General features: G+C 34.1%; 1 protein-coding gene across 1 annotated transcript in view; it reads left to right on the top strand.

Moving 5' to 3' along the window:
* Nucleotides 1-21,563, top strand: part of TENM3 (teneurin transmembrane protein 3) — a 1,300,501-nt gene that overhangs the window by 269,689 nt on the left and 1,009,249 nt on the right. Inside the window, exon 4 of the mRNA XM_027636350.1 lies at nucleotides 20,380-20,444. The gene's annotated coding sequence lies outside the window, so the exon portion shown is untranslated. The remainder of the gene's footprint in view (nucleotides 1-20,379; nucleotides 20,445-21,563) is intronic.

Below are 21,563 nucleotides of genomic sequence, written 5' to 3'. Positions count from 1 at the left end.
GGGGAAGGCAAACTGAAAAAGGCCCAGGAACTCCAACACAGGAATATTTTCTTTAGAAATCATCTATTTAATCAACATGTTGGTAAACTCAAGATTCACAATCTACTAGTTATCACAAATTTCCAGTATATGGCTCCTCCCTCAGTGGGAGTATCTGGGAAAGACTATAATGGGAAGAGCCATAGGTATGGCTAGAGGATTCCTCATCATTCTGAGGAATTATTTGTGTTCGGTCTTTTTGTCTGTGAAAGGATTTGTGAGATGTCTGAAAACACAGCATCAATAAACTATTATGAGGTGTTAAACTAAATATTCCTATCTCTGCTTTTTATAAAAGCATGTGACATGAGTAAATTCTGTAAGAATTTTGCAGTCCAGACAACCTAAATATAGATTAGTTCATGAAAAACCTTAGCACTGAAGTTGTCTGCTGGGTTTAAAGTCCTTGATTCAAAGCTTAGAAGTCCTAAATTAAATAACATTATTTGGAATAGGCATAGTGTCATGTTTTTACCCCATTTTCCTTTGGGAACATTTTTAAACCTTTATGACTAAATATATCCAGACTTTTTAGCTTAAATAAAAGCCTGGCTACATAATATTTTCGTCCAGAATGAATTATAATAAAGCTTGGAGCAATTAAAGTGACAGCGTATTAATAAAAGGAATTGTTGTGTGATTTTAATAATGGGAAAATTCCAGGGTTTTTTGATATTACAGTGATGAATATTGAAAAAAAATTACAGAAGTTATGCAACTTACCAGTGCCACAAAGTGAGTCTTTTACGCTGATTCTCAAGCTAGAGACAGAGTTTATCAGACCACATTGTAAAATGTAACCCTGTTGCATAAACCACTAAGCTTTTTTAAATTACAAAATGCTTTTGTCAAAGTGCACTTCCGAAATAGATAACGTGCCACTCAGACCTTGTGTACATAGAATACTTTTTGTCTACTTCCATCAGTTGCAAAAAATTATGTTCTTTGAGCTCAACTGCGTGCAGTGGCCTTTGATATTTGGGTCACACTTTTATTGCATGGACTCCTTTCTTGACCATGTCAGAGGCTACCTGAGAGTGCATAATAGTCAGACCTGTATTTTAAAATCATAATTCTGTCTCCCACAATGTTTTTAAGCTTGCAAGTTGGAAACAGCAAATATAAATGCTTTCTTTTGCCTTAAAATCTTCCACTTTCTAAAAACTGTCAGCTTCCAAGATTTTTCAAGTCTCGTGTTGTTTGACAGTAAGCAAGTAAGGATATCCTAATCTTACCATTACAAAACCATTTTCACGTTATTCATATTTGTCCATGATTACCTTTTTATACACTAATGTTTTGCTATTGCCTTCTATGTTTATATACAAACATCTGTAAAATTACTTCATTGTTCTCCATCTTTAATATGAAATTAGGCGGCACAATTTAACATAATTTCAAAATCCTGTTGTAAGCCCATAGTCAAGTGTGGTCTATTCTAGGAAGGGGATTTCGAATAGAAGCAATATTTTCTATATTCATAAAAAATTTAAAGACATAAGTGCTAATCCTCTTTTCCATTCCCACTTTTCTGCTCACTCTTGATATATGCACTTTAGAGCAGAAAATAAGGCCAAAGTAACTGTATGTGTGTTTTTTTTGCACCAATCTCTCATTTACTCTCAGACCTCTAATGTATAAAACTATGCTGAGCCTGGTGTCTGATTTCCCAAAATTTTATATCCAATTTTCTATCAAATATGAAAGATACCAGTTATGCTGTGGTTGAAATTCTTGAAGAGATGAAGCAGTGTTTACATTACATGTAGATCTTAAAAGGGATACATTAAATGAACAGGCGATATGCAATAGGATATGAACAGATGTAATGAATAAAAGATAATACTAGGTTTTTAAATTTTGCTTTATGAATCTTTTTAAAAAGTCTATCATCTAAAACATAAAAACTTGCAGTTATTATTTAAAAACTATTGTTGAACAACTATTTTGAATAATTTTTAGAAAATAAACAAGACACATTTAAATTATTTAGTCTAACTTATTGCCCTTAATCCATGTATGCTTTTAGGACCTGTTAGTTAAACTATTAATTTTTAAATTGCATATCAAGTTTAGTTTTAAGAGTAACTGATGTTCTGTTTGATTATAACAGCTAAATTATTAGCATCTTGGTGCTGCCACCTTCAGGCTCAGAGGAGGGCAATAGGGAGCAAAACCAGACCCTTAGCTCTAACTACAACTGAACTTCTGTTATTCATATTAGGGAACACGCCCTCCCTGCATCCCCCCCACTCGTTTCTAGATGAGAGCTGCTTCAGGAAGATCTCTAGATTCCTAGGTTATGTGTTTATAGAGTGTCTTGGGGAAACGTATTCAGGCATATGCTTAACAAAAGAAGTGTCAGAGAAGATTTTGTTCGCTTAGGAAAAGGCCGCAGCATCTTTTAATCCATAATGAAACTGCTCCTGGACTCTGCAGAGTCATGCTTGGTTATAAAGTTCCAGTAGTAAAAAAACAATGGAAAAGTGTACATAAAAAGGAATCAAGATTTTACAAGTTGAGATATTGTCTGTTTTACTATTCAGGAATGGGTAAGAACAGAAGCTCGCTTAGGTAAGAAGGAAAGTCAATATTGTCAAGTATTTTGTTTCTGGCAGTAACTAATAACAGTTTCTAATGAAGAGAGCAATCTCATTGTCATACTGCCCTAGAAAACTATCCCTTTCAAAGGTGTTTGAGATTCAGGAACCAGAATGCATAACTTGAATAGATTTTTCTTACATAGATTTGTCTAGTTGCTTTCAAGATCATATACCTTTTCAGCTGCTCATGTTTTTCTAGCTGAGTCTGTACTTCAGCTCATCCTCGTCACCCTTCTGTTTCTTTACTGTTGAAGTTTGTCATCTCAGGAGTGGATGCAATACAGCTTGGATAGCATTTGTGTGATTTTATGTGAAGGCATAACACTGTTTGCCATTTCATTCCCTATTTATTTCCTGATATTTCATAACATTTTGAGTTATTATTTTTTATTGAGTATAGAGAAATGTACAAAAAACATCTATAAAAATCTCAAGATCTCAAGTTGGAGTAGTATTAATCAATGGATAGCCAAGGTTGGGTTTGGGTTTTTTCCTCTCCTTAGGTTGCATTACCTTTCTCTGCATTAAATTGGATATGCTGTTTTATTGTTTCAGTAATGGATGATCTTGTATAAATTAATATCATCACAGACTCATCACCTCACTAGTCACTTCCTGGGTCATTTGTGGTGTGAGTCTCTTGAACAGCATAGGTCTTGTTCCTTACTCTTATGGAACTCAATTAGTAACCCTCTACCATGTGATAGTTCACCGTTACTCCATATTGTCTCTTGCCATGCTTTCGTCAAATCACTGTTCTGTGTGACACTTCTTTTCTCTAAACAATATCCTGATTTCTTTAGTGGACTGTGGCTGATGGAACTCACATGTCATATGGAAGCCTAAGTAAACCAGACTGGATGGATCCTATGGCATGTTCATTCCTTAAAAAAAAAAAAATCCAGTGAGTCTGCAAGGCACGTCTTGCCTTTCAGGAGCTGACTGTTGTCTATAACATCTATTTATCTGGGTGACTGTTAGTACTTTTCTTCAGAATAATTTGCACTAGTTTGTTGTACAGATGTCAACTCAATGGTCTGCAGTTTTCCAGATCTTTCTTTGAGCTCTTCTAAAAATTCTCGCCCGGTCAATTACTCTCAGAGCCTCTGGTATGGAGACGGTGTTAAGTGAAAGTTTACACACTGTCATTAGTAGTTAAGATCTTTCATCCTTGAGTTCCTTTAGAACTTGGATAAATATTGTCTGATGTAAGTGATTTGTTACCACTGATTATGTCTATTTTTCTATGATCTCTTCCATTGACCCTTAGTTTCACTTTTCTACCTTCTAAGTCCTTTGTAAAAGGATTTGCCATACACGCAGCTCCCCAGACTCTGGGTCACTACAGATGCAAAACATTAATTTGGCTGTTTGTGCTTCTTTTATACTTTCATCCTTTGTTGACCTTAAAAGCACTGTGATGAGCTTCCTGCTTTTGATGCACTTTAAAAAGGATTTATTACTAGTTTTATGATCATCCTTTCCTAACTCAGATGCAGATTCACTTTTTCTTCTGATTTCTTATTGTCATTTTTATCCTCAGTCTATAACCACATTGGTTTCTTTTTGGACCTTCCTCATTTCTTTGTGACTCTGTTGCATTTATTCCAAGTTTGAGAATTTTATTCTAATACATTTTCTACAACATCTTTAAAAATTCACCTTTTAAATTGCATTTCTTCCTTCTTCTGTATAAGTTCTCACATTTTACTATAGGAGCGTTTCGTAAATTAAGTATAGCTATAATGAATTTATTATTATTACTATTTTCTTTGGTCTTGCTCCTGCAAGGAGCAATTGTGCGTGCACTATGATTACTGTTAAAGAGCATCTGTTCAATAATAACATCCTATTCTGTCTTCCCTGTAAACTGTGCATCCTAGTATTAATGTTACATTGGTTGTAATCCTTCCCTCCAGCTTCTGATCTGATTATTCTATTAATAACCTTGTTTAAGAACAGCTATTCTCATGTCATAATTTTATTTCTTAGACTTCATATATATCATTACTTCACTGTCCCCTGTTTCACTGTCAGTATATTCTGAAAATTCTCTGTTGCTTCTTGTTTGAATATTTCCAACATCTGTCGTAACCTTCACTGTAAGATGCACAATATTTTAACTTTGTGGTTGTCAAATACATCATGAACACAACAAACTTCAGCACATCTTGATTGAAGGCATTTTAAAATATCTGTTGGTGTTCCTCATTTTTGACTTTCAAATCTTGTACGTCCCTCTCAATATGAAAATGCAACAACTTGGATTTAATAATAGTTTAAGGGAAACCTGACCATCCTGCATGAGTCCCTTCCTTCTGATAATCTTTATACTTTATTTTGTGAATCAAACATATATTTCAACTTTGCCTCCTCAATAACATTTCTGTCTTGTTTTCTGCATCCTGGAAGTTTCAGTAATAGTAGCACAGAAAGCCTCTTTTCAGCATCCTATGCAGCCCAGTACAATTTTACTTCTGTAACTTCTGGTTTTCTGTTTCCTGTAATGCAGGCCCATCGACCATGACCCTGGGATTTTTACAGACTTATTCAGACACATTGTGTAGTCCCCTCTTCTTGCACTCACAACCTTGTCACTGTGCATTTCTTTGAGAGATTACAAACCAGACTATAGGTGTGCAAACAGGCTCCTCTTTTCAAGTGTTCCCTAGCTCAGCAAGGCTGTCCTTTCTACAAGGGTGTATATGATAGCCTTTTGAGAAGAACCTACCACCATTTCTTTTTCCACTAGATAGACACTTCCATGTCACAAGACAACAACAACTGATTTGGAAATGGGACTGTTCAGCAGTACTTTGGAAAGATTCCTTTATTCCTAGTATTATGTCTGCACTTATTTTGCTTGATATAAGAGGGAAGGTGGTTGCTTTATTTGTATTGTAGCTGCACTAATCTGTTAATTTATACTTTCACGGTTTATCCCTTCAGTGTCCCCTATAGCTGAACTTGCAGTATAGTCAGTCTTCTTTCCTTCTCTTCGCTGACTCACTCAGTTCAAGGGCTTTGGTCACCTACTTTTCAGAGGTACCCAGAGCCTCAGGTGAGACTGTGATGAACAGGTCTGAGAAAGCAAGCAAGAGGTATTCTTTCAGATACTTATAGACTACCTAAAATATACTTCTGAAAATTCTTTCACTTCTCAGACACATAAATAAATTTGAACAAAACCAGAGTAGAAACTGGTATGTGATGCTGGGGTTCTTGAAAGAGAAGAAAATTACTACTTTTGAACATAGTTTTATGCCTTTTATATTTTCTAGAATTGCTTGCCAAAACACTAAACTCAATGAGGTTTACACAATGAAGTATAAAGAGAGTAAGTAAACAAAGGAGTATAAGATTCAGTTGTCAAACGATAGCTAACTCATGATGTTTAAAATTCCTTGTCTCTTGTCTAGCCTCAGGCTTCTGTCCAGAGGCATTTCAAAATGCAATTTCTAAAGTTAGTTCCTGTTGACATGAAAACACCTTTAGTAGTTTTACAACATCCCCTCCATCTTTACTTTGTAAACTTCTTTAGAGTTTGGGTCATCTATACTGTTGGGATGTTTTTCTTACTGCAAATTTATTGTCAAGTTTTCATCTTCTTTGATGTCATTCTCAGTTTTTTCATGTTCCTGTCATAAAGTTCAGATTTAGGTAGATAATTATGGCAGTATTTAATCTAGACCGAACATATGATAGCCTAGAACAAGCAAAGAAAAAACACTGAAATTTCAGAAGTATAATGCTGGATCACGCTTTTCTAAACTTTTTCCTTCTCAGTGTTTGAAAGATGTAAAAGATAAAAGAGAGGAAAAAAGATTGAAGCATGATGATTGCAATTTTCTAAACTTCAGGCTGTTTCTCCCAATGTTTATACAGCAACTTGTAACATTATGATAGCAGTTGATAAGTTGTGAGAATTGCTGCTGATCCAAGAAAAACATGTTGCTTTACATTTTCTCTGCTTCAGTTGCCATACATGATTTATTTGTTCAATGGCACTGTGATGCTGTCCTTCCTGTTTTAGAACAGGGAGTTTTGTTTGGGGTGTACTGGCAAAGCAAAGTTTTTAACAATCGATAATGTTAATTAATAAAGCTACATATAATAAATATTAAAGGTCATTATTTTTTCTGGCTTTTGATTTTATTACCCACCATTGTTTCAACAATATGATTAAACAAGAATAAACAGTATATTCTTTATAAACAGTGTCATCAACTCCTTTTAGTAAGATTAGGTGAATTAAGTAGACAAACTTTTTTCCCACTTTGCATGTCATAGTATTGCTGAGTGGGTTTTGTCTTGCTTTCACCTTTTGCTTTTGTGTATTCATGCTGTATATATAATTATTATGGAGAAAATTGATAAATTGGTTGTTAACATAAAGTCATTTGTGAAACTGAATGAGGTTAGATATAGGTCTCTTCAACATGTAGGAAGAATTTAATTAAAATGAAATTAAATTCTAAATTAAACTCAAGTAATAAATGGATGTTATCCAATATAGTAAACCATTCTCATAAGAAATTAACACTGTCCAGAAAACTGATTTTAGGTCTTGAGGCAAGGTTTTCTTAAAAATAATTGCATGACTATCAAATAAAGAAAACTAAGTTTAGGAGTTTTTAGATGCCTTTCTTTCAGTAGTGTAAAATGCCACAATATAGAAAAATTAAATTCTTCCCCCAAAGTCTTAAAGACTGATAAATTAATTATTTCTAGTAAAATAAATGGATTAAAAATTGTAGCCGTAGAGAAAAAAACACTGTCTATATTAGTGGACAACTAAATTTGTGATCTATTTACTGTGTATATGCTTCTTATAAACATCCCATTATATTTATTTCCAGACATGATTTTATTTAGAACTAACTAGTAGTCTAAAAGCTATGAATATGAAGAACAAGTAATGTATTGCATATGTTTTGAGTGTGAATACTTTTCCTGTTAAAATGTCTGTGCAAGACAGAAGTTGAAATACTGTTAAGAGTAATGAAGAAAACAGTGACTACATCATTTCATGGAGGAAAAATATTAAATTTTTAGTCTATTCATACATTAATAGACTTGTTGTATTTGCTCTAAAGTCAGACCACTTTGCTAAGTGCTGCAAATACATTCCTGTCTTCTAACATGGAAGCAATGAAATTATTGCATGCTATCTTTGTTCTGTGCGTAAAGACTTATTTACACAGCATTATATTATCCTTCAGAAGGGAGTGGAAATATCATTTTAAAGAAAATACCATTATGCAATTGAGTTTACTATCATCAGTGTGCTTCTGTTCAAACTACAAAGTGGGATTTTGTTGAAGGTAGGATGTTCAACATAGATTTATTTCCTCTTAATGAAGTCGAGTATAAATTGCTACTTTCTCTTGTTTGCTTTCTGGATGAATGTATCAGGATAGGGAGTCTCATGTTTGACATGCTTTAAGCCAAATTTTATGTAATGTAAAACATGTTATACTTGCATCTTTACTTTTTTACTCTGGGAATTGTACATAGAACGTAGTAAAAGATCCTGCTGTAAACAACAGAAAGGATTATAGAAAAAAAAATACCAGAAAAAAATTTAGTAGATTAGGTATACTTTCAGCATTATGAAAAATATTTTAATACATTGAATTAATATAAGGGAAAATGTATGTGTGCTTTCCTAAATAGTCCTCTGCATAAATATATTTTCTCTATATATAAATAAATATAAAAATTTTGGTTTTTTTATAAACATAAGTTATTGCACCTTGAGGAATCAAATTCAGGCTGTTAGACACCGAGATTAGATGAATTCAAGTCAGGAACTTCCACATCCCATGTTTAATGTCAAAAAATATTGAAAATTGTATGAAATCATGAAGCTTCCCCTCTCAACAGACAGAAATTCACTAGTACAAATGTCTGTTACTAATTTAACCAATGCCTATTAAAATAAGGAGATGCAGACTGAAAATATTACAAAAAAATTATGCTGGAGTATTGTGCTCTTTCTTGAAAAGGACCAGAGAGTCCCATGGAATGCAAAAGTCAAAGTCATGGTTCTCAAGCCTTTCCAGCTGCCAAACAAAATGAAGCAAAATAAATAGTCAACATGAGTTGATGTGAATGCTTGCTTCCCCAAAACACATAATATATATGGTGTCTTTTCTGCATCTTTTTCCAATTATTTTTTTTCTATATGATGCAACTAGAATTGTGAAACTTCAGGCTATTTCTGTTCACCAAATAGTACAGATAGTACATGCTATCTGCTTAACTTAGAATATTTACCAAAGATAACTTCATAGAATTAATGGCAGTCATCCAAAGCCCAGCCCTTAAACTGACAGTTTAGCTGATCTCTTCACAGGCCATAGTTCAATGAATTTTATTCAGCTTCAAAGGACATCTTGGTAGTTCATAATGACAGTAAGAAAAACAAAACCAACATGAACTCATGTTTCTATTCTATTAGAAAAGCTACTTTGGGGTTGTAACTTTTATACTAGTTTGCTCTGATCTGTGATAAATAATGTCAGCTGTATGTTTAAGGATTAACTGCTGATACCTAATCATTTATGTCTTGAAAAATAGTCTGATTAAAAAGTGTACTATGTCAGAACCAAGGCCATAATTAACTTTTTAACCCAAAAGCAATTTAGGAAAAATTTCAGCACCTACAAATTTTCATGATTTAATTAATTCAAATTGGTGATCATGACGTCTGTAGTCCTCTTTGTTGGTAGCTGGATGTTTAAATGTGTGGAAGTCCTCAGGTGCTTTGTCCTACTTGCCAGTTGTAACATACTTCTTCCATTTTCATGTGTATAACAGAGAAAGGTTTTCCATTTAAAACCCATTTAAATTTCCATTTAAAATTAAAAAGAAAGGGATAAGCTTTGAGAGAGAATGATTTACCATAATAATAGATGGATTTCCTTGCAAGTTCAGGAAGTTATGGTAGTGCTGGTAAGAAATGAGAGTGCACATGTGACTTAAGGGGATAAAAGAAAAATAAAATTTCTTTGAGCATTATTACTATTTTTAATTCATTGTGTTCATTGCTTAGTGGTGCAGCTACTCCTTAAATGAAGATCACTTACAATATACAAATGAATACAGAGTCTAAAAAGTGGTCTGTAAAAAATGAGAAAAGAACTACCTTGTAACTAGAATGAACCTTAAATGAACCTTCATTAAGAATATTAAGCCAGCTCCTAATAGGCACAGGTATTGATCTAATTAACAGGAAATGCATAGCTGAATGGAAAGGTCTGATAGAATAAATCCCTTCATATTGACACAGTGTTGGCACAGAATTTAGGCAATGGAGAAACTCTCAAAAGTATCTCTCATCTGTTCTCCTAACCCCTATCCCCACATACTCTGATTTATGGTCAAATCACCCAGATGTGTCTTTCAGCATGCATATGGTAACACTGTGCTTTCATTGCAGAGTAATTTAACAGAAAAAAAAAAAAAAGGGAAGAAAGAAAAAAAATACAGCTTTTAGGTTGCCTTTTATTTTGAAAACAAGAAGTACATGTAACAAGAGGAGATGCACATAAAACATATTTTTCTATGCACTGTAAGTATAAAAAAAAAAAGAAAGTGGCTGGATTTTTCCACTAGTATAAAGCATGGCAACACCATCCATTTCAGTGAAACTGCAGTGGTAAGGTAAGCATTTGATCAAACAGCTTACTCATCTCTCAGACAATATGCATTTTATTCATCTGTCAGCCAATGTAAGGACTGGAGGACTATAATATACTACTTATAATGTACTAGTACACTCCTGTTCATATTGATTGGTATGTATTCTTACAAGGCAGAAGATTAAAAAGTATTATTTTTTAAAATTGCTACTTTTGTGATAATAAAGAGGTGAAATATCCTTTTAGTGGTGTTCTTTTTTGGACTCTCAGATTCCTATTTAGTTTTCCCATTTTATATTGAGCTTCAAAAGAGTAATTTACGTTAAAAATGGAAGATACTTGTTTTAGAAATTTGTCTGACTGGCGTTATAAGAAAGGTGTAGGTACCAGCACTGCAAAATACATACATTTTATATACCCACCTATCCATATGCATACATACATGTACACTCTAGAATACAGTACACAGCAGAGACAGGAACATAAGTATGTATGTGGAGTACGTATAGAATTCTGGAATTTGGATGAAAATGAGAACAAATGATTTTCAGGTGATACACAAAAGTAATTCCAGAATCTGTAAGCCCTATAAAATGCTTTCAAAGGCTTTAGGAATCATTACTTACAACAGACAGTAATTCTTGATCTTAATCCAAATAAGGTTTGCTCAGAAACATGTATTAAGAAAATCTTGAAATGTAATCGATGAATAGATAGGACACACCCCCTCTTTTTTAGAATCAAATCCCGGTATGAACTCACAAAAAATAAGTATAAAACACTGAGAAAGAGTGTGACAATGAGCGTGTCTTGTTATGTCAAACCACCTACATTTCTGTTTATTTATACCAAAAAGTTTCAAGGACAAACATCGTAATTACATATTCCAATTAAATAACGTACTTGTGCATACATTGTTTTTAACCTCACTCCAGAATTAATAGTAAAAAAAAAGTAACATAAAAATTTACAGGAAAGGCTTTTGAATTAATTTAAAAGAAAAAAACCTCAAAACATAGATGAAGAGATATTTATTTGTTTGCTATGTTGTAGCCTCAAAACTGCATTTTCTCTGGGATACATTTTATGTCTTTCATTTGCTACCCTTTTCTGTCTTTTTGTAGGTATTTCCTCAATTGTATGGGCTCAATATTACTAGAATTCTCATTCGGAACAGGATATGGGTGTTGTGCAGTGTAAATGCAGGTCTTCTCAAATCAATTGTATTTTCATTACATTATATAGTAAGCATAGCTTTGCCAGCTTTCATTTTTACTCCCTGGAACTGATCAAGATTCTACTTACACAAGAATAACAAGAGTGAGGCAATTCCAGCCTTCAGTGAATATTTTGTCACTTCAATTTCTACCAGAAAAGAGAAAACTACGAAGTTTTATTTTTGTGCATACTTTTGGCCATTCCACTATTCCACATTGCTGATGTGTAATAGTCATAATAATTATCATACCACATTTGCAATCATTTTAATTTATTCATAGCTAGACGTTATTATCTACAAAGAAAACTTTCATTTCTAATGAACTCAGTTTGTTTACTCCCCCTTAGCAAGCCTTTATTTCAATCTCATTTGAAAGTTAGGGAAGTTCCTTCCATTATTTTAGGGAAAACTGGAAAAACATCCCTAAAATAAATATTAATTGCAGAATTCCATTCTAAAAATGTTGATTTTTCTGTCTTCTGTACATTTCAGAATAAATATTATCACACCTATAAAACAATGTATCTTCATGCATAGCAATAAAGTATGATTCCTTAATATTATTTAGGCCTAGAGTATAAAATCTACTGGCTTCATACATATATATTATATATAGCTGTCATATATAAATGAAACAAATAGATTCTCTCCTCATAAATGAAGATTTTCACTGAGCATAGTAACTGTCTAATGACAATTTCAACAAACTTATTGTTGCATAATTCTACACTTATTTCTATCAGATGATTCAGTGGCCAAACTTCATCTTCTTGAGAAGTGTCTCCATTTACCTGATGTGTATGTGAGGTATTTTTTGGTTTTATTAAATTGAGATAAAATATTAAATGTTCTGAAGCCCAACTGTCCAAAACACAGCTTGCAGCTCATTAGTAGGATAGTATACTTAAGCTTACATTACATCTCTGTGTCTATAAGTGTTTCATAAATAAAGGGAGTGTTCTATTTCTTCCAGGAGTAAGCATATGAATACAACTAATACAAAATCATAATTTAAGATACCATTAATTGTGTGAGATATCATTAATTGTGTATTTAAGACTATATCCCATAAGAAAACTGTCAGTAAAAGACTAACTGTCTTCACCAGTATACTGAAAAACTCACAACAGGATTTCCAAGGGGTTTTTTTTGGAACTGTTAAAATTGCTTTGAGTCACCTCCTTGGATGGTGCTGAATCAGTGCAAATGCTGTAAATAGACCAGTTATTTTTGCTGTATGTTGAAAAAATGTAGTGGATCTTCTGTTTGATTCATAGTTTGTATAGTTCATGAAAGGGGGGATGGTAAGATTCAAATTTCCTCTCTAGTTGTGACAGAGGTAGTGACCTTGCATAGGCTTTTACAGTTACTCATCTGTTGAGTGCTTTGAACATTCCTAAGGAAGCGGAAAATACAGGAGAGGGAACCCTCCAGTTCCTCATTCAGAGGGATACTAGTCAGAGATCTGGTACCAATACCTGTTTCCACTTAAATGGTGAGCAGGTGGATTTTGCAGATCACCTCCTGGGTACTTACATTAATAAGCATAGCCTACCACTTAAACCCACCTCTTCCTCCACTTTAGAATCATAGAAACATATGATAATTTAGGTCAGAAACGGACTTTGACTGAGACACTATTCAAAACAGGGCCAATGGCAATGTTTGGTCAAGTAGCTCAGGGTCTTTCCCAGTAAAGTTAGAGTTTCTTCAAGACTGGATGTGGCAGAACCTCTCAGGTATCTTGTTCATTTCATGTTCAAGAATCTTTATGAATGTGGGTTTTTTCCTTTGGTTTGGAGTTACAGAACCTGGACTTCTGGATGTTACTTTCAAGTTGTATCCCTGAATTTTAAGTAAAGGTGATGAGAATAGCTTTTCAAATCTCATAAAACATGAGACTGTTTCTTATTACAAGCAGTATTCCTTCAATATTTGCTTCTCAGATATTATCCTGTATTTTTCAGACATTATTTGACATTCTTGATTGGAACTAAAAAATATTGCTTCTTATCTTGGTGTGTTCTCATTAATCTTGTTTCTTCAAATCATAACTCTGAGACCCTTCACCCTTCATGTAATACAGCAGTGGCAGTTTTTACACTGATGATAAAATAAATTCAGAGAGCAAGGACATGCATATGTATGAGGGAAAAAGAAAATTATATATGAAAAAAATCACACATAAGTGTTACATTATTGCAGTCTATTCTAGTAATTGCTGTCTATAGATAAGTAACCTGTACATCAGACAGAAATTAGTTCAGAGAGAAATAATGGAGAGCTGTATCTAGTAGTGAAAAATCAAATTCATACGCTGCAAAAATTAAAAAGAATCAATGTGAATGTTCTATTTATGATCCAGGAAGACATCTGTATTTCTTGTTTTGCTTTTACAGGTTTGTTTACTTGTCAGAAATATTGTTGGCCAAGCCTGAGTCTTTGAGGGTTTTAAGTTGTTATAGGCACAACTTTATAAATCTAAGCTCTTTCTATAAGACTGACTCTAGTTATGTCAGAAACTGATATTCCACTTTTCTTAGTACCTCTGTGCTATTCCAGTTAGAATCAGTGGTTCCTGAGTTTTCAGTAATACCTGAGCTGGTACAGGCTGGAATATTCCTAGTCAAGGGAGACAAACTGGTTTTTCAGAAAGTGCTACTGGGACCAGTTTGTCTTGTCAACAAGTATAGAGCCTTTATGACTACAGAAGCACTGAGCATGAAAACCAGAAGAGATTCAACTATATTGAAGAAGAAAGTCAGAGACACCTTAAGAGTTTAAAGTGAACTGTGAGGCTTTTCTTCATCTGACTTTTCTAACAGTTATATGACTTCCATGATCCACAGCACACTAACCAGTGGGGAAAAGATTATGCAACACAATATTGCATGATCTGTCTATTGTCCTGAATCCCTCTTATTGGAGAAAACAGGGATTTAAACTACAGGTCATATAAAGTCAATCTATGGGCATGCTAGGGAATGTGTAGTATTGGTTTAAGAACTACACTGATTTAGGTCAAACAGGTTGAAAAACAGATATATATTTTATTGTCCTAATCAAAACAATAAAATTTTGGAAAAATCAAGGGTTTTTTTTTACAAACTGTGCATCATTCTGACAGTAAATAATAGAAAAAGAAATATTTGTATAGGAAAATTAAAGGAAAAGGATTTAAAAATTATGATCGGAGAGTATCATACTGTCCTGCAAGTATGAAACATCCCTTCTAATTAAACATAATTAAAACCTAAACAGGAGCTTATGTTGTACAAGAATGAAGTTTATTTACAGTCCTCAATTATTAAACTATGCTGTGATGAAACTCTACAAAAGTGACTGGTAAGGCAAATATCTACAATAAAAAAATTAAAGAAATTTTACCAACCTGACATTCTGTACAACATTTCTCTCAATGACAACATTTCTCTTCAATAATGGATGAGATAATAAAAAAAAGCTTTCTAGTGCTCAGATCACAGCTGTATAATTCTCTGGATGAGAAGCATCTGCAACAGTTGTTACTACTTTGACCTTCAGCTGTTTCAAGAGTGGGAGTCCATGCAAAGTTAGGTGTTTCTGATGTATTGTAGCTTCCATATAAAAAATCAATTTCCTTAATTTCTTGATAGCAACTTCAAGATGGTTTCTCTTTCTAGTGCTGAAAATTACATCAATTGTCCTTCATACACTTGAGTCACTGCTGAAATTGTGTATTTTAATTCTTTACAGAGGGAATAGGAGTCCTTAAATTCTTCTTCTTCTGTTTTCCTTCAATCATTTTTGGTCTCAGTATCAGGCATCCCCTACAACACCTGATATACTTTTATATTGAACTGGAGGAACTGTTTCTGTGCCTCTACCTGAAATTGGATTACATGTATGAGATATCATATGAGAATGAGATAACATATTGATATTTTAGATATCTTTTATATCCTTCCCCCCTCCTGTGGGCAGGGACATCTTGCATTAAACCAGGTTGCTCAAACTTCTGTCCAACCTGACTTTGAGCACTTCCAATGAGACATCCATAACTTCTCTGGGCAGTCCTTCACTTCCTTCTCAAAAATACTATGTGCTTGAACAAAGATTTTAACCAGATTGAGCAATGCGAGTGAAGAACATGATCCTACCTGTGTGGTCTCCTATGTGTCATTTTCTCAAGTTCCTTGGGAGAAGAATAACTTTGGATCTGGAAGAAGAGAAGGTGTGTATGTGTGGGTAGGTGTGTGTGCACACTCATATTGCATGAAGGTCTTATCTGGATGTTTTGAAGTCTGGTTTTTAAAGGTTTGGTTTGAGAAAAAGGAATAACATAGCACATGATTTTTCTCTGAAGAACTGAAATGGGAGGGGTGTCAGTATTTTTTGCTAGTTTAGTTTGTTTTGAAATTGAAAGGAAGGGGGAAATGGTGGGGGTTCTCCATACTCATCCTTTGTTGATTTTCTGTCTAGCTAAAGTCTGCTGCTTTCCATCCAGACACATTTAGGGCTGAGAATCTCCCAAATCAGGTTTATGCAAATGCATTTCTTTATTTTTGGACAACAGCTCAGATACTTGTATTTTACACTGTATTTCAAGTTAATTAACTTGAAAACTTATGGGAAATAACTAGAGAAACTATCACTGTGTACATTAAAATAGCATTTGACTATTGTGAAGAAATTCAACAGACGATTTTTCAAATCTTATCTACAGGTAGAACCTGATAGCAGGTATTAGACTGTCAGCACATCTCTAAATTTACTTTGATGCAGGTTGGCAGAAGCAATAGGTACAGCAAAACTAATCTTTCCAATAACATATGTCGCCTAGAAAGAGACAGGACTGTATGTATTAAAAATAGCTTGACTGAAGGAAAAAATATATTGACTAGGATTTTCTTATCTGATATTTACTTTTGTGTACTGGCAGCCTACCTTCTTTCTCTCTTCTCTTGTCCCATGAGGAATAAAAAGAGGCCTGTGCTCCTAGTAGATTTCCTTTTATTTTTTTTTATTATTATTTTTTGTATTAATAGTGTAAGTACTATCTTTTGAAAAGGAAAAAAAAAAATCTTTGTTTTTGCTTCCCTCTTCTAGTTTTTGAGGTTAAAAAGTGAACTATACTTAATTTTGAAACAGTCACATTTCTTTCCGCTTCATTGTATCTCACCTCCTAGTAATATCTATCTCCAGAGTAATATTGTGAATAGCTCTGTAGAACAAATATTTGAGTTAATGTATGTTCCTTTTAATAAGCTTATTAAATATGTAGTATATTTTACAGTTATTGTAATATGCAATTTTTTCTTATTTATTAATATGAATAAAATATATTTGTGATTATATTTTTGAATAGGAAAATCTTGCTTATGTATATATAGAAGAGGAATTTCCTGGATCAGGGGTTTTATTAATATGAAATTTGGCTTAACTAAAATGGAATTATAAATAAAATATTGATTGCAGTGGAAATATGGAGACAGCTGAAGTTTTGGGTTATTAGGAGGACAGGATATTATTCTTTTAGAGTCATCCTTTCAGTTATATTGTTGGGGTTTAGTGATCGAAATTGTAAGCAAGATGTTTTTGTATGAATGTTTCATGCCCAGACACAGATCTTCCAGATTTCCATACCATCCAGACCCTGAGTTGTCTGAGTGGGAAGTCACTTGTCTCCTTGATAGTACTTCTTATATATCCAGGTTCCCTCTGAGCTGTTAAAAACCTGCGACTCACCTATAGCAGGCAGACAGCAACTCCCCCTGCAACTCCGCCAATGTTTCCTCCCAAGTTCATCAACCCTGATCGTATTCCTCTTTTTGTCAGATGGCTCTTGCCTGCTCCAGTTGTATACCCTCAGTTGTACAGCTGAGGTTCCTATTCCCATCAAAGCAGAAAACATATTAAGTACATCAAATGAGCAGTTACTCCTTAAAAATTACTTCCAGATTTTGTTTAATTACTTTTGTGGTTTCACATCTATTATATGTGCTGTAAATGTTGTTGCTCCTGCAATTGCTGCCGATTCTGCTTTTTTTTGCTCTGAATCAATCTAACAAAGTTAAACAATGACAGGGTACTCTGATTCAGTGACCGCATTAATTCAACTTCTAAAAATGTCTGTCAAGTGGCAAAATATTATTTACATATTTAGAGACAAGCACAAGAGAGATAAAGTGTCTTGTCATGTTATTTGAAGCAGGAAACAAACAAGCTCCTGTATTTTTTTTTGTTTTGTTGTTTTTTAAGCTCAGCTGTCCCCCTTTGTCCTGAGAATTATACCTCTTTTAAAGTAAATGTCTGTCTGGCACAGACCCTTTATGTTTGTTTAACACCCTTGCCAGGTAAAATTACAGAGATAAGATTGTTTCTCCATTTGTAATATCTCCAAAGTATACTGCTTCTCCAAACAAGCAAATGAACTTGGAGGAAATGTTGTCTCAGAGTTTAATTAAAAATGTGCATTTTCCCCTCTCCTCTCTGCACCACTATGTTAAAGGATTAGATAAAATCTGGGGTTGGACTTGATGATCTCAGAGGTCTTTTCCAACCCAGTTGTTTCTATGATTCTATGAAAAATATTGAAGAGCATTATGCATGCTTCAGATTGAGTCTGGTTGAAAGTTGAGAATAAAAGCCAACATGGTTCTCAATACTTAGCTCATGAGTATTATAATTTTCTCAAAATGTCTCCTTTTTATTGCAATCAGTGGAAGCATCAGTGTAATTCTGTGCAGTGATATTACAGGCCTGTACATACCTCTGATGATCATGGGTGAACATCCTTTCCCTGTAACTAAGGCAATGCTTCACTGGAATATCAAAAGCAGGGTCAGATATTCCTGACATAAGGTGTATACACAGTACCCACAGACGCTGGACAGTTTGCAATCTACTTAAACTTCTTCTCTAGTTAATGGAGGAGAGAACAGACTCTGAAAATGTGATGTTATCAGAGGAATCGAGTCCACACAAATTTAAATGCTTTCTTTCTCTAGCATTCTCTCAATACTGCCAAGGTGTCTTTCTCTTTCACTGGAAGTAGATGGAGGTAGCAGGAGATGTCGTGCTCTTGTCTGTCTCCATTTAGACAGCCTCTGAAACTGCGACAGGACTCGTGTTCACTTCTTTTTCATAATAACCTATCAGTTAGTCCCCAGTTAGAGCTGAGGAACATGGAGAAGCTTCAGCACCTGGCCAGGGATAATTCACTGTGCCTCAACTGTGTGCTGAGGATGCCAAAATTAACTAAAACACAACCCGAAATTATGTCCCAGTTTCCTCGGAGAAGGAAAAAAGACAGCTGAAGAGTACAGGTTTGATCATTGTGTTTGCAACTTATGTGGGTTTTACAAAATATAAGGACTAGAAAGCAGGATAGGATCAGTCCTGCTGTCATGAACAGTTTCGCTATGCAAATTGTCTTAGCAATACTGTTTGGTAGTATACAATACTGAGAATGTTTAGGATAGATAAGTCCCTTACCTTCAGAATATATTCTGAATACTGTGGTTTAGGATGAAGTTCAATGACTGCATCAAAAACTACCTGAGCACTGTTCACTTAGGACTTTTGAATGAAGCAGAGTTTAGGGATTTGAATACCAGGGCTGAATAGGGATTTTTCGTCTAAGGGACATCTCTAACATGGAATAGGCAAATCATTTAGCGTGGATGTTTTTACTTACTTCTCTGACAGAAGAATTATGAAATGAGCATCCAAACTTCAGTGAATATTTAGGATTTTATAAACTAATTTGTGTAACTGAATTTGAAAAATTTAGAGTGTTTTGAATATATTTGCTGTTATTAAATTAATATAGTAGCCAATATGAATTTGATAGCATGAAAATATTTTTTAGCAAAAAGGAATTGTACCTTCAACTAGTTGAAAAACATCTATTTTGATTATATACTTCATTGCTTTGTTATATTCTGTGTTAAAATACTACCTTACATGCATGAATATAGTCGGTAATCACTCCATTTGGCAATCTACCAGAGATATATTGTCGTCTTCCTCACTAAGTTGTTCTTCATAACCCTGTGGTAGCAAAACTGGATACAATATTGAGGCATGTTTATAAAATCACGTAATGGAGTAAGGAAAATTTCTTGCATTCAAGTATCTTTTTCTTCAAGTCAGTTATTGTGACACCAAGACGTTATTAATTTCAGATATTCACAGTTTGTAAGTTGTCTCCTCAGAAAGCTAATACTAGTGTTAGCACAAAGCCCTTCTGACCTCATTACTTAGGCTACACTGAAAAATCCAGTTCTCTGCTCTCCTTTCTCTCTCTCCAGGAGGCCTTAGAGCATGTAAAAAGAACACTTTTATGGGTATTTTTTTGGCTCAGTTGATCCAGCAATATATTATTAGCTTAGTGTAACTCTCTCAAAATTTTATGAAGCTTCACAGAATAGCTGAAATGAACATAAGTTTTATGTTCCATACCTAACAGATCATGCAAGTTTCTGTCATTATCAGTTAGGATATGCTTGATCATGTTCTGACAGCTGACAAATGATGGGGTATTTTTAATTCACTGTGTGATACATGTGAAAATCAATAGATTATTACGGGGACTGGTTTACAGCTGTAAAATACAAAGTGATTATTGTTACCAAAGCTAGACACGGTTAAATAGTAGAAAAAAAAGGTAGAAATTCAGAAGGATATTAAAAAACAAGTCACATGAGGCAGGAAAACATCCTTAGTGTGCTTGCTTCTCGCACCTGGCAGCTATGGTGCCTTCAAAGCCAAGTTTTGCATTTTACCCATTTTGAATAACACTGCACAACCTAAAGGCAATGAGATATGTTTTAAATAAACATGTTCATCATATTTCTTCTTATTTTCTTTTTTATTTTCTTTTTCTTAGAACTTCCATCCTCAAAAGAGGCAGAATATTATCACTGGAGCATAAGAGGAAGAACCTTAAACCTAGTAAGTGAGCTTAGAGTAGATTTTTCAGGAGGGAAATTTATGCAAATAAAATAGGTCACAATGTAATTATTTTGTTTATCACAAATCAGTGCATTTATTTTTACTTCATTCTTTGATTGTTTCTTTTCAAGTGATAGCTAGCCAGGGAATAAGCTAATCCAGCCCAAGCCAGGCAAGTTGCAAGCTTTAGCAAACTACACTTCTGTACGTCCAGCCTGGTAAATCCTGTCAGGACAGAATGGTTCATTCTTATTTGTTTGGTTGTTCAAGAAAATTAAATAGTTCACTTTTTAAATAGAAATTGGGAAAGGGACACATAGGGAATATTAGGTCATAAACTGCTATTTGCATGCTAAGATCTTAATTATAGGTACATGCAAATTTCAAAAGTGATGTTAATTTCAATTATATGCTCCACTCGGTCCACTTAAGACCCCATTACTTCGTTCACTCATTTGTAACCATCATGAGGATAAAATTAGATTGTCCTTTCTTGAAGAAACAGCTTTACTGTCCTAGTTTCCTACAAGGCAATGCACACATACTGGAGGAGACCAACTGCCTTTTTTGTCATGGAGAGTGTAACAGTAGCAGCACTTTGTTCTCTGTTGAAAGTGGAAGTACTCATCTGTGCAACATGAGTTACTGCTCAAAAGGTGGTCTTCTATTTTTTTTTACACTAAAGCACAGGCTTCCACTAGGTATGTGTACACTAAGGTGTGACTTTCTCATAGTACAGGAACTGTACAAGACAGAATGTTATTTACTGAGTACAAATTTTTCCTTGATGCCTATTTTTATATGCCTATTGCTAGTAAAATATAGAAAAAAAGAAAAGTAACTCCCTCTTTTTAATTTCCCTGAGGTTTAAATGCATAATAACATAATATGAATGAATATATTTAGATTAGTTTGATTGAAGGTAGAACTATTTTTTTTTTCAGTCTAGAGCTGGGTTTATACTAAATTGCAGCATAAATGACCTTCCCAAATGTATTACATATCTGAAGGACTGAAAACAAAATTAATTGTGTCTTGAATATCTGACTACTTGCATGGCAGTGGAAAACATGCCTAAGGCAAGTTTATTGTGAAAAAGGAAACCTTTATGCCCTTCAG

This window comes from Corapipo altera, unplaced genomic scaffold (genome assembly GCF_003945725.1).
Source record: "Corapipo altera isolate COAL_440 unplaced genomic scaffold, ASM394572v1 22b, whole genome shotgun sequence".
NCBI classification, from domain to species: Eukaryota; Metazoa; Chordata; class Aves; order Passeriformes; family Pipridae; genus Corapipo; species Corapipo altera.
The sequence above is the reverse complement of the archived record's forward strand: the minus strand, read 5'-3'. Positions and strand labels throughout refer to the sequence as shown.